General features: G+C 47.3%; 1 long non-coding RNA gene across 1 annotated transcript; it reads left to right on the top strand.

The window, feature by feature from the left end:
- The first annotated feature begins 3,446 nt into the window (after window positions 1-3,446).
- On the top strand, window positions 3,447-4,711 carry LOC122496699. The gene is made up of 2 exons (XR_006300914.1): window positions 3,447-3,587; window positions 4,556-4,711. It is a non-coding gene; the product is annotated as an uncharacterized LOC122496699 (long non-coding RNA).
- The last annotated feature ends 4,818 nt before the right edge of the window (window positions 4,712-9,529 follow it).

Below are 9,529 nucleotides of genomic sequence, written 5' to 3'. Positions count from 1 at the left end.
CTGTAATGACCCTATTTCCAATATGGCGACCTTCTGAAGCGCTGGGAGTTAGGTCTTGAACGTGTACGTTTGTGGGGGATACAATTCAACTCCTAACACCTGCTGCGTGGCACACCTTTGCTAGAAGCTGAGGGAGAGAAAGAGGTGGTGACACACAGCCTGTGCTTGGCTCACCCACAAGCCAGCCTGGAACACGGCCAGCAGGGCATTCTGCAGCCCGGGATACGGTTGATGAGCGGGACAGTGGAGATACGAGGCAAGTTCCATGGGAGCAGGAAGGGGGGCACCTTACAGAAATGGCATTTGAGGACTGGGTTGAGAGGTACAATCTTTAAGTTGCTCTTTAGTGTGAAGCTGAGGGGGGCTGTAGTATCTGAGACTTGGTTTACCAGGACACAAGTTCAAAGTCCTCCCTGGTGTATGTCTGGTCTCTCTCTGGTGCAGAACTGCATGGCCGTGGTTAAAGCCAATATGCTGTGGAATATACACAGGCCGGTCTGGAGTATGAAGTGGAAATACTTGAAGTTTCAAATAATCAGTCACGGTGAGCCTATAATTGTAATTTAAATTGTTTGGGAAATGCATTGAGGTAAGCGCGTAACCAATGTTCAGATGTTCATGAAGAATTGTACTCCTCATGTGGTTTATTAAAATGGTTTAGTATTTGGGGCACCTGGGTGGCTCAGTCGGTTAAGCGTCCGACCTTTTTTCTTTTTTTTGGGGGGGGGGCAGGAGGCACATGCAAACAGGGGAGGAGCAGAGAGAGAGGGAGACAGGGAACCTCAAGCATGGCTGCAAAGCCCCGATGCAAGGCTTGATCCCACGACGGTGAGATCATGACCTGAGCGGAGATCAAGAGTCAGACGCTTAACCAACTGAGCCACCCAGATGCCCCTGAGCGTCTGACTCTTGATCTCAGCTCACGTCCTGATCCCACGGTGGTGAGTTCCAACTGCACGTTGGGTTCCACGCTGGGTATGACGCCTCCTTAAAAAAATAAAAATCAAAATCGCGTTGCATTTGATAGAAGCAGGCTTAATTCCCATAACAACAAATGAAATAAAACGAACACCCTGTGTTACGGGCTGAATTGCGTCACCCGCCAAAGTCATGTGTTGAAGTCCTCAGCCCCGGTACCTCAGGATGTTGACTGGACGCAGGTAGGATCTTCAAAGACGTGATCCAAGCTACTGTGGAGCCTTTAGGGCAGGCCCTGGTCCAATAAGGCTGGTGTTCTCAGCAAAGGATATGAGTCCATAGAGGGAGAGTCCCCCGGGGGATGAGCACCCATCTGGAGAAAAGGCGGCGGGGGGACACAGGGAGGAAGGGGGAGCCGGGGGAGAGGCCTCCGGAGAAAGCAAGCCTGCCGACACCTTGGTCTCAGACTCCCAGCCTCCAGAACTGTGAGAAGCCAGATCTCTGTTGTTTTGGCCCTTCCATCTGTGCTATTTCGTTACGGCCGCACTAGCAAACTAATACACGCTGCGACTCGTTCAGAAGCCTCTGGGTTCTCGGTTATTTGTTGGCCTGTTTGCACCTGGTTTTGCTCTGCTTCTTAATGTCTACCTTCAAAAAAGGACCCAGACACGTCCCCTTTGCACCCCGTTGCGATCTCCTCTTCCCGCGGGGTCCTTGTTACAGTCTGGAGTACGTGGATGCATGCCTCTAGAGGATTCTTTTTCTAGAAATATTGTACGTATCATTCGGCAATTTTGCTTTTACTTAATCAGACGGCGCCGAGGTCTTTTGGACTTTATGAGCATTTCCCTTATTGATATGCTTTTAAATTGTTTCCGGGGTCTGCCGAGAAAGACTTTATGTCACAAAATAGCTCTTTGGGTCGAGCTGGTAGCTTACATAGTCCAGTTTCTTTAAACTTGTAAGGGAACAGGAGCGGTGATAGCAGCCTGAATAAACTGCCGTGCCTTTGGGAAAAGCAAAAAGAACCAAAGGCCTCAGTTGAAGAAGTCAGCAGAGCCATATTCCTGAATGTCACGGTTTCGACGATAAAAGACAAAAGCCCTAAGCTCCGATACGGCAGTGCTACTTTTCTTCCACGTGTACATCTTAAACCCAAACCTAAATCGACCTCTGATTTATTGGCACTTAATTCCCTAAAATGTTGACCGAGTGTGGCCAGGAAGGCCTGGTGGGACTCCACTTAAGTCTTTAGCTACAAACCCGGAAACGTACAAGGCCTGACAATCATTTGCATTTTATCGCAACTTGGTATGGAGCTGAATTGCTTTGCTAAAATCAACTCCTAGACTAAGAAAGGCTGATATCTTTTATTGCAGGCATTGAGTGACATCCAAGAGGCGACAGCCTCTCTGATTTGCCATTACCTTGGAGAGATTTAACTGTGTTTTGCGATACTTTTCGGCGCATACTATTGTTTTATTCTATTTCCAAAGGATTTTTACTTCAACGAGCCATGAATGTTTTGTCAATTATTGCTGGTACGTTTTAGCCATTCAATTTAGCAGCAGCTAACTTCTATTGGAAGTCTACAACAAAAGCCAACACAATAACCTGAAAGAATGCGTGCTGATTGAAACAAACCTGTGAGTTGTATTGAAAAATCAATTTGAGGCAAAGAGCATACAGCATGTCCCAATGCAAGTTGATAGTAAGTTCCTGCTAGGTTAGAACCCACAACTTTAATGAAATACAGTGATCATTTCAATTTAATTATTTTAAATATTCACAGTACCCACTGAAGTGGGACCTCTGGGGTGCCGAACACTGAAAACAGTAAGCTTTCATTTTCAGTTGTCATCAACACTGCCACACCAGAGGTGTCTCGAAAACCCTGCCACGTTCTCGGCAGATCACGAATCCACCAGGAAGCCCCAATCAAGGACGGTTGAGTTAGATATCTGAAAACCGTACCCCATAGTAGCAATAATTGTGGTAGTATTAGCAGGAAGAGCAGGAGTACTTGTTATCCAACTTAATTTTTTTTTTTAACGTTTATTTTTTTGAGACAGAGAGCGACAGAGCATGAGCAGGGGGAGGGTCAGAGAGAGAGGGAGACACAGAATCCAAAGCAGGCTCCAGGCTCCGAGCTGTCGGCACAGAGCCCGACATGGGGCTCGAACTCACGGACCGTGAGATCATGACCTGAGCCGAAGTCGGACGCTCAACTGACTGAGCCACCCAGGCGCCCCACTTGTTATCCAACTTAATAACTGGACCACCTGCACTTAAATTTTACAGGAATTTGAACTTGAGGAAAGCCTCCCCAGATGTTCCTATAGACAAGGTTCTCCTCATTCTCCAGGTGGGTTAACCAGCCTTGGAAGCAAGAGTGAAAAAAAGAAGACCGTTCTCCATTTTATTTGTGCTTTTTTGTTGTTGTTGTTGTTTGGGGGGGGGGGGCTTTTAAAATACAGTTTATTTATTTTTGAGAGAGAGAGTGTGAGAGAACGCGTGCGTATGAGCCGAGGAGCAGAGAGAGAAGGAGAGAGAGAATCACCGACTGTGAGACCATGATGTAAGCCGAAACCAAGAGTCGGACGCCTAACCGACTGAGCCAGCCCAGTGCCCGTCTCCATTCTATATGGGGCTCGAACGCCCTGCAGAAGGTAGGGTACCTCTGAACAGTGGCCAGTTCGGTTGTTTCACCCTCTGCAGCTGGGGACTTGGCTCAGAAATTCCATCGCCGGGTTCTGGCACAACACAAAACCACTTCAACCCTTCTTCCTTTTCTCTTAGAAAGGCTGGGGCTGTGTTCTTGCAAAAACACAATTTCGGGTGGTTCCTGCCATGAGCTAGGGAGGCAGAGCCGAAGAGGCTTCAGCGTCAGACTGGCGTGGGCTCAGCTCTTGGTTCCCACACTCAGTGGCTTTGGGATCTTGGGGACGCTACTTAACCTCTTGAAGGCCTAGTGTCCTCAGCTGAAACATGGTACCAGTGCCACTGCCACCCGCACCATAAGGTGACGTAGTGATTGAGAGAGACACTTGCCATATGCCGTGCGAACGTCTGTCCTCTTCCTCTGGGTGAAAAGCCACATGGCCTCAGTTTGGCTCAGGTACACCAGCCCGGTCAAGATCGCAGCAAGTAAGCTAGGAACACTGTGATCAACAAACCCGATAAAGGTCAAACTTTCCAGTCGGCGTGAAGCATCACGTAACAGACACAGTGCCCGAGGGCTGGCCTGTCTCCCCCTCTGGCCACTGCTGGTTTCTGGAGCCAGGCGACAATAGTGATCGCAGAACTGAAACAAAACAACAACGTGGGCATGGTGTCCATATCGCTTTGGATTTACAATAAAGTATTGGCACTGACACTAATATTTTTATGACTGCAAAATTTATTAAATAAAAAAAACCAGTGAAAACAGAAATTTTATATCTTACACATCAGAGGAAATATGCTTGTAAGCATATTACAAATAGCAAGAAAAGCACTTATAATTGTTATGTTTTGGTTGTTCAGACATTCAATTATTAGGAAACCTCACCAAAAAGTGAAGTGTTTGGAAACTGAGCAAAAACGACATGAAATGAAGAACACTTAATCCTCAGTAATGGATCTTTTTTTTCCCCAGGGTTCGGTCCTAAGAAACAAAATGACCCAATGATATCATTGTTGAATGGTGAACATATTTGTGTGGAAAATTTTGCTGCCACTGGAAAAGTTTATTTTCATCTTACACCAGTTTAGAAGTTGTCGGGAGATAGTAACGAACCAGATTCCATCTTCAGATAATCTTTTCCCCTGTTTGATGACTCCCAGAGTTCTTTCAAAGTAACTTTTTGGGGGTTTTGGGTGGAGAATGGTGGTCAGAAACTGGAAGTTTTCACTGATAGCCGGTTGTAGTTTCATTCCTCAAAAGAGCATTTCAGTCTTATCTTTATCCTCGTTGCTTTGTCGCCGATAGAGATTCAATTCAGTTTCCGTATTACTCTCAGAGATATTCCATTTATACCCTGCTTGCGAGAAAATGTTTTCACTGGGGTAAGAGTCTTCCCATAGAAATTGTCCTGCTCCAATGTCTTCTAAAGGAATGTAGCTTTGTTCTATTTGAAAATTAATGCAGCATGGAATTCTCTGAGTACCTCTTAAGAAAATGCAGGATGCCAATCGCAGATTATTTAAGTATTTCCCAAAAAGGTTTTACCAACAAAAGTATCTATAGGTCAGTAGTCAAGACTAGAGCCCTTACTGACAGAGTATTAGTTATTGATGCTATCCCTATGCATTCATGCAAAAACCATTCTTTGGGCACAGGTTATCTGCAGGGTGTTTCGCTAGGCATGAAGGATAAGTGACAGATGTTTATTATCCCTGTCCTTGGGATGCTTATGGTCTAATGGGAGCTGGGATAAACAAGTGAATAAACGATTGCAAATGGTGATTTGTGCATGAAGGAAAAAAAGGGCTACGGCAGAGAATAGGGTGACCAGCGAAGGTCTTTCTGAGGAGGTGACATTTTGACTGAGTCACAACTCAAAGACAACACCGGGCAATAGAGGAAAGTGATCTAGGCAGAGGGAAAAGTGGGTGCCAAGGCCCTGGGGCAGAAAAGAGTTTTGTGTATTCCAAGAACTTAGGGATGGCCTTTGTGCCTGGGACAAAGGGAGAGACAGGAGACAAACACGGATGAGGTCATAAAGTCAAGAGGGGCTAGAAGAGGCAGTACCTGGGGGACTGGGAGAAGACATTGGCCTTTATCTATCGGGCAATGCAACATCATTGAAAGATTTTTTTTTTTTTAATTTTTTTTTTCAACGTTTATTTATTTTTGGGACAGAGAGAGACAGAGCATGAACGGAGGAAGGGCAGAGAGAGAGGGAGACACAGAATCGGAAACAGGCTCCAGGCTCTGAGCCATCAGCCCAGAGCCCGATGCGGGGCTCGAACTCGCGGACCGCGAGATCGTGACCTGGCTGAAGTCGGACGCTTAACCGACTGCGCCACCCAGGCGCCCCTCATTGAAAGATTTTAAGTAGCGAAGCAGCGTAAATAATTTGCCTTTCAAAGAACACTCTGTGGAAAATTTCTGTTGTAAGAAGAAGAGAGAAAGCAAGAGAGAAAGTAGTGGGACCAGTTAGGAGACCGCTTGGTCAACCACAGGAAACATGACGGTAGCTTTGACCCAGATGGTTGTGGTGGAGGCCGCAGGGAGACAGGCTCATACCAGATGTATCTGAAGGAAAGCAAATAGAACTTGCTCTTGGGTTAGAGGAGAACAGAAATGCAAAGGGCCAAGGATGGTCCCCAGTAACCCGGGGACATTGCTAATCAGGTGCGTGACGGCGGAGGCGTAGGAGAGGGCCAGGAGAGACTGACAGACGGGCTGGTGCCATAGGACAAACAAGGACAGTGGGGTGTCTTCCATGACGAGGCAACGGAGCTTCAAGATGGAAAAGGTGGTCAAGCGTGTCTGACAAAGCGACGTAAAGACCCAAGAGCCTACTAGACTGGCCAACATGGAGGTTGTCAGTAACCTGGCCACACGGTCTCAGAGCAAAGGTGGGTATGGGGAGAGGCTGGTGAGGAAGCAGGTAAGCGGCTCTTTTGAAAGCTTGTCCTTTTTGCCAGGCAGGGGAGCCCAGGACGGAGCTCGGGACCACTGGGCAAGAGGACAGTCATTTCTCTCAGTTAACCACCCTCAACCCTTTAGCCCAGACACCTTTCCCAGAGAGTAAGAGACTCCTTCCCCACCTCTTTACCTTCATCCCCACCATCCTCATAATTACCCTGGCGAGGGCAGGCGTGACAAGGAACCACTTGCTTTTGACCTCTTAGGTGGACGGACGTCTGCCCAGTTTTTGGCTCCGGGACCCTTCTCCCCTCCTGTCAATGAGCCTCAGGCCTCCCTCCACACCATTCTCACGTTGGCCAGCTCAAGGTGAGCTTCTGACTCACACACGCTTTCCTCTCACATTTTCTCGGCTTTCTCACTTAGCCAACGGTGAGGTAGGACATGCAAAAGTCTAAGAAACGTCGTCGGAGGGCAGGAAATTAAGGAGGACTTGTAAGGACGCAGTTGTTCTCACGTTTTTGTTTTTCAAATTGCATTTTGTTAAACTAACCACGTTAGGGGAAATTGCCAACGGAGGAATATTGATCTTTCAAAGCGACGCACGCTTTAGGAGGATTTGACATGGCTTTTACTGAAATTGCAGAATGGCTTTACTCTGTACGTGCCCTCTGTGATGGCCTACGGGGAAGGATGTGTGATATGTGTAAGAAAAGTAGAAGGAATTTCATTAAGGGTAGGATGCTAGAACGTGAAGGTTCCAGCTCTTACGTAATTGAGGAAGGGTAGAAGTTGCATTTCAGGGAATAAAGGATATCGGATGCCACAAATTTAACTGATTCTCATCACCAGCCAGTTAAACTCTCTTTTGCAGATCAGACATCTTTCCTCTATTTGCAGCAAAGCTTCAAAGCTGCAGGCTGGGCATCAGGCCATCAGAGTCACTCAGACCACAATGATGACATTTCCCGGAGTCCAGCATCCAGCCGTCATCCCTCTCTCCCCTCATCGTCCTCTGTCCTGTCACCAAAACAGAAAAAGATGGGAAAGGGGAATATTGTTTCCTTCCTGCCTCAAAGCTCCCTGGGCCTCCTAAGAATACAATATAACCCCCAACTTTCCCCAAATCTCCACATCCTAACATTTCCAGGAAGTTATAAGCCATGGGAGTCTGGGCAGACCCAGAAGAACATGTGTCTTTTTCTCTAAAAGCCCTTGTGGAAAGTCCCCCCCCCCCCCGCCCCACTATTCTGTGGGGGAGAAACAGTGTCTGCTTTGTTCATTCTGTTTCTAACGCCTAGTACAGTGCCCGGTCCAGGATCAACGATAGTGTTTCTTTAATGAATAAACAGGCGAATGAGTGAAGCTTTCCAAGTGGATACATTCAAATGCTAAACACTTGGGCTCTATGTCTATGTGCTTCCATTTACCCCTAAAGAAGTTTCTCCTATTTGTTTTTGTATCTTTATTCCCTGGGAACAAGAAAATCAAAACAGTGAAATGACTTTTTGCTGGGTCACAAAGCATGAAAATAAAAGCATTAGAGCCTGGCAAGTCCGTGAGGCTGATGACAGCTTTGATGTGTTGACTTCTCTTCCAGGGTCCCGTTCACGATCTCTGTGTCCCTCCTCACCTCTCCATTTCTCTTGCTCCCCCTCCCACTCTCCCTGATTTCCCGGGCTCAGCTGTGAATTCAGCTGCCTGCCATAGAGTTCATGAAGACTGGACTCACCTAGGGTTATTTGAATTTTGGTAGAAGATTCTTGAACTCAAAGGAATAACATTGAGCGTTAAAATTTCCAAGGGGTGGAGGCAGGTGGTTTAGAGGGACTTAATTTTCCCATCTCAAATTATTCCAAATAAGCAATTATATATTCTGGCCATTCATAAGGCCAGGTCTGCTCATTGTTCACTCTGCTGGACCAAACTGGATTAGGACCCAGACTAGGGTTGCAAGATGATCTTTAAAGAGTAACTACAATCCCTGTTGTCCATCCATTCATCCATCTACTTCATTCATTCGTTTGTTCACTGGAGACCAATGGTGAGAAAGGCAAGGACGGATCAGTTCTCTAGCAACTTACAGACTCAGGGAGAGAGATAGTGATCTCCTAATCCTGCAACCGAAAGAAACACCTTGGATAAAAGGAGTCAAGCTCAGGGAGTTACAGAGGAGCCACAGAGGCTGGGCGGGTCTAGAGGTGCTTCCCAGAGGAAGGAGGAGTGGGAGTCAAGGGTGGATAGACAGAAGACCCAATGGGAGAGGGAGCTCCCTGAAGGTATAGAAAGCAGGCTGGAGTGGCTGGTGTTCAAACCTCCAGGTGGACAATCGGCTGGGGAGGAAGGCAAAAGCCAGAGCATTTAGTCTCTTTGGGACCAGATTTAAGGTCGTATTCTTTATCTGAAGGTGGATAGGGAGCTCTTGAATAGTTTCAAGTGGGAGAGGAGCCTGGGAGGAGCCTGGGCATTATCCTGCCTTGAGCTACTCGCAAATATATTCGTGTATCGCTGTACTTTTCTTCTTGTGCGTGTCTAACTCCGCACATCTCTTCCTGGGGAGAATTAAGACTGGTGCTTTCCTGGGTAGCAGAAACAAAGACAGGGTCAAGGTTCAACCATTGACTTTCACTCCAGAGATAACAGTTGTAAAAGCCCAAGCTTTGTTTTGTAAGAGCAGAGCTCTCAGTGAATCAAAAGGCAATGGCCAGAAGAGATCCAGGGGATAAAGTTCCCCTAAAATGAGTAGATAATAAACTGGCCCCTGTGTGGGGAGGAGGGAAGTGATGAGAAGCAGGAAGGCTGAGGCCAGAGAGACTTCTTGGCCGGTGGAAACCACGTAGAGGGAAGCGTCCTCGGCTTGGAGACACTGCCCCACCTCTGCCCCAGCAGGCATCAGAGAGCCAGCTGGGAACCTCGCAGTCCCTGCAGACTGCACCTGTTGGGGAACGTGCTGAGGTGGCCGGGGCTGAGGAGCCGGTCTTTCTCACTGCACTTCGCCCATCGTTTACTCAGCAGGAGTGAGAATCACCTTTGAAC

This window comes from Prionailurus bengalensis, chromosome A1 (genome assembly GCF_016509475.1).
Source record: "Prionailurus bengalensis isolate Pbe53 chromosome A1, Fcat_Pben_1.1_paternal_pri, whole genome shotgun sequence".
Lineage (NCBI taxonomy): Eukaryota > Metazoa > Chordata > Mammalia > Carnivora > Felidae > Prionailurus > Prionailurus bengalensis.
This window is presented reverse-complemented; position numbering and strand designations above follow the sequence as displayed.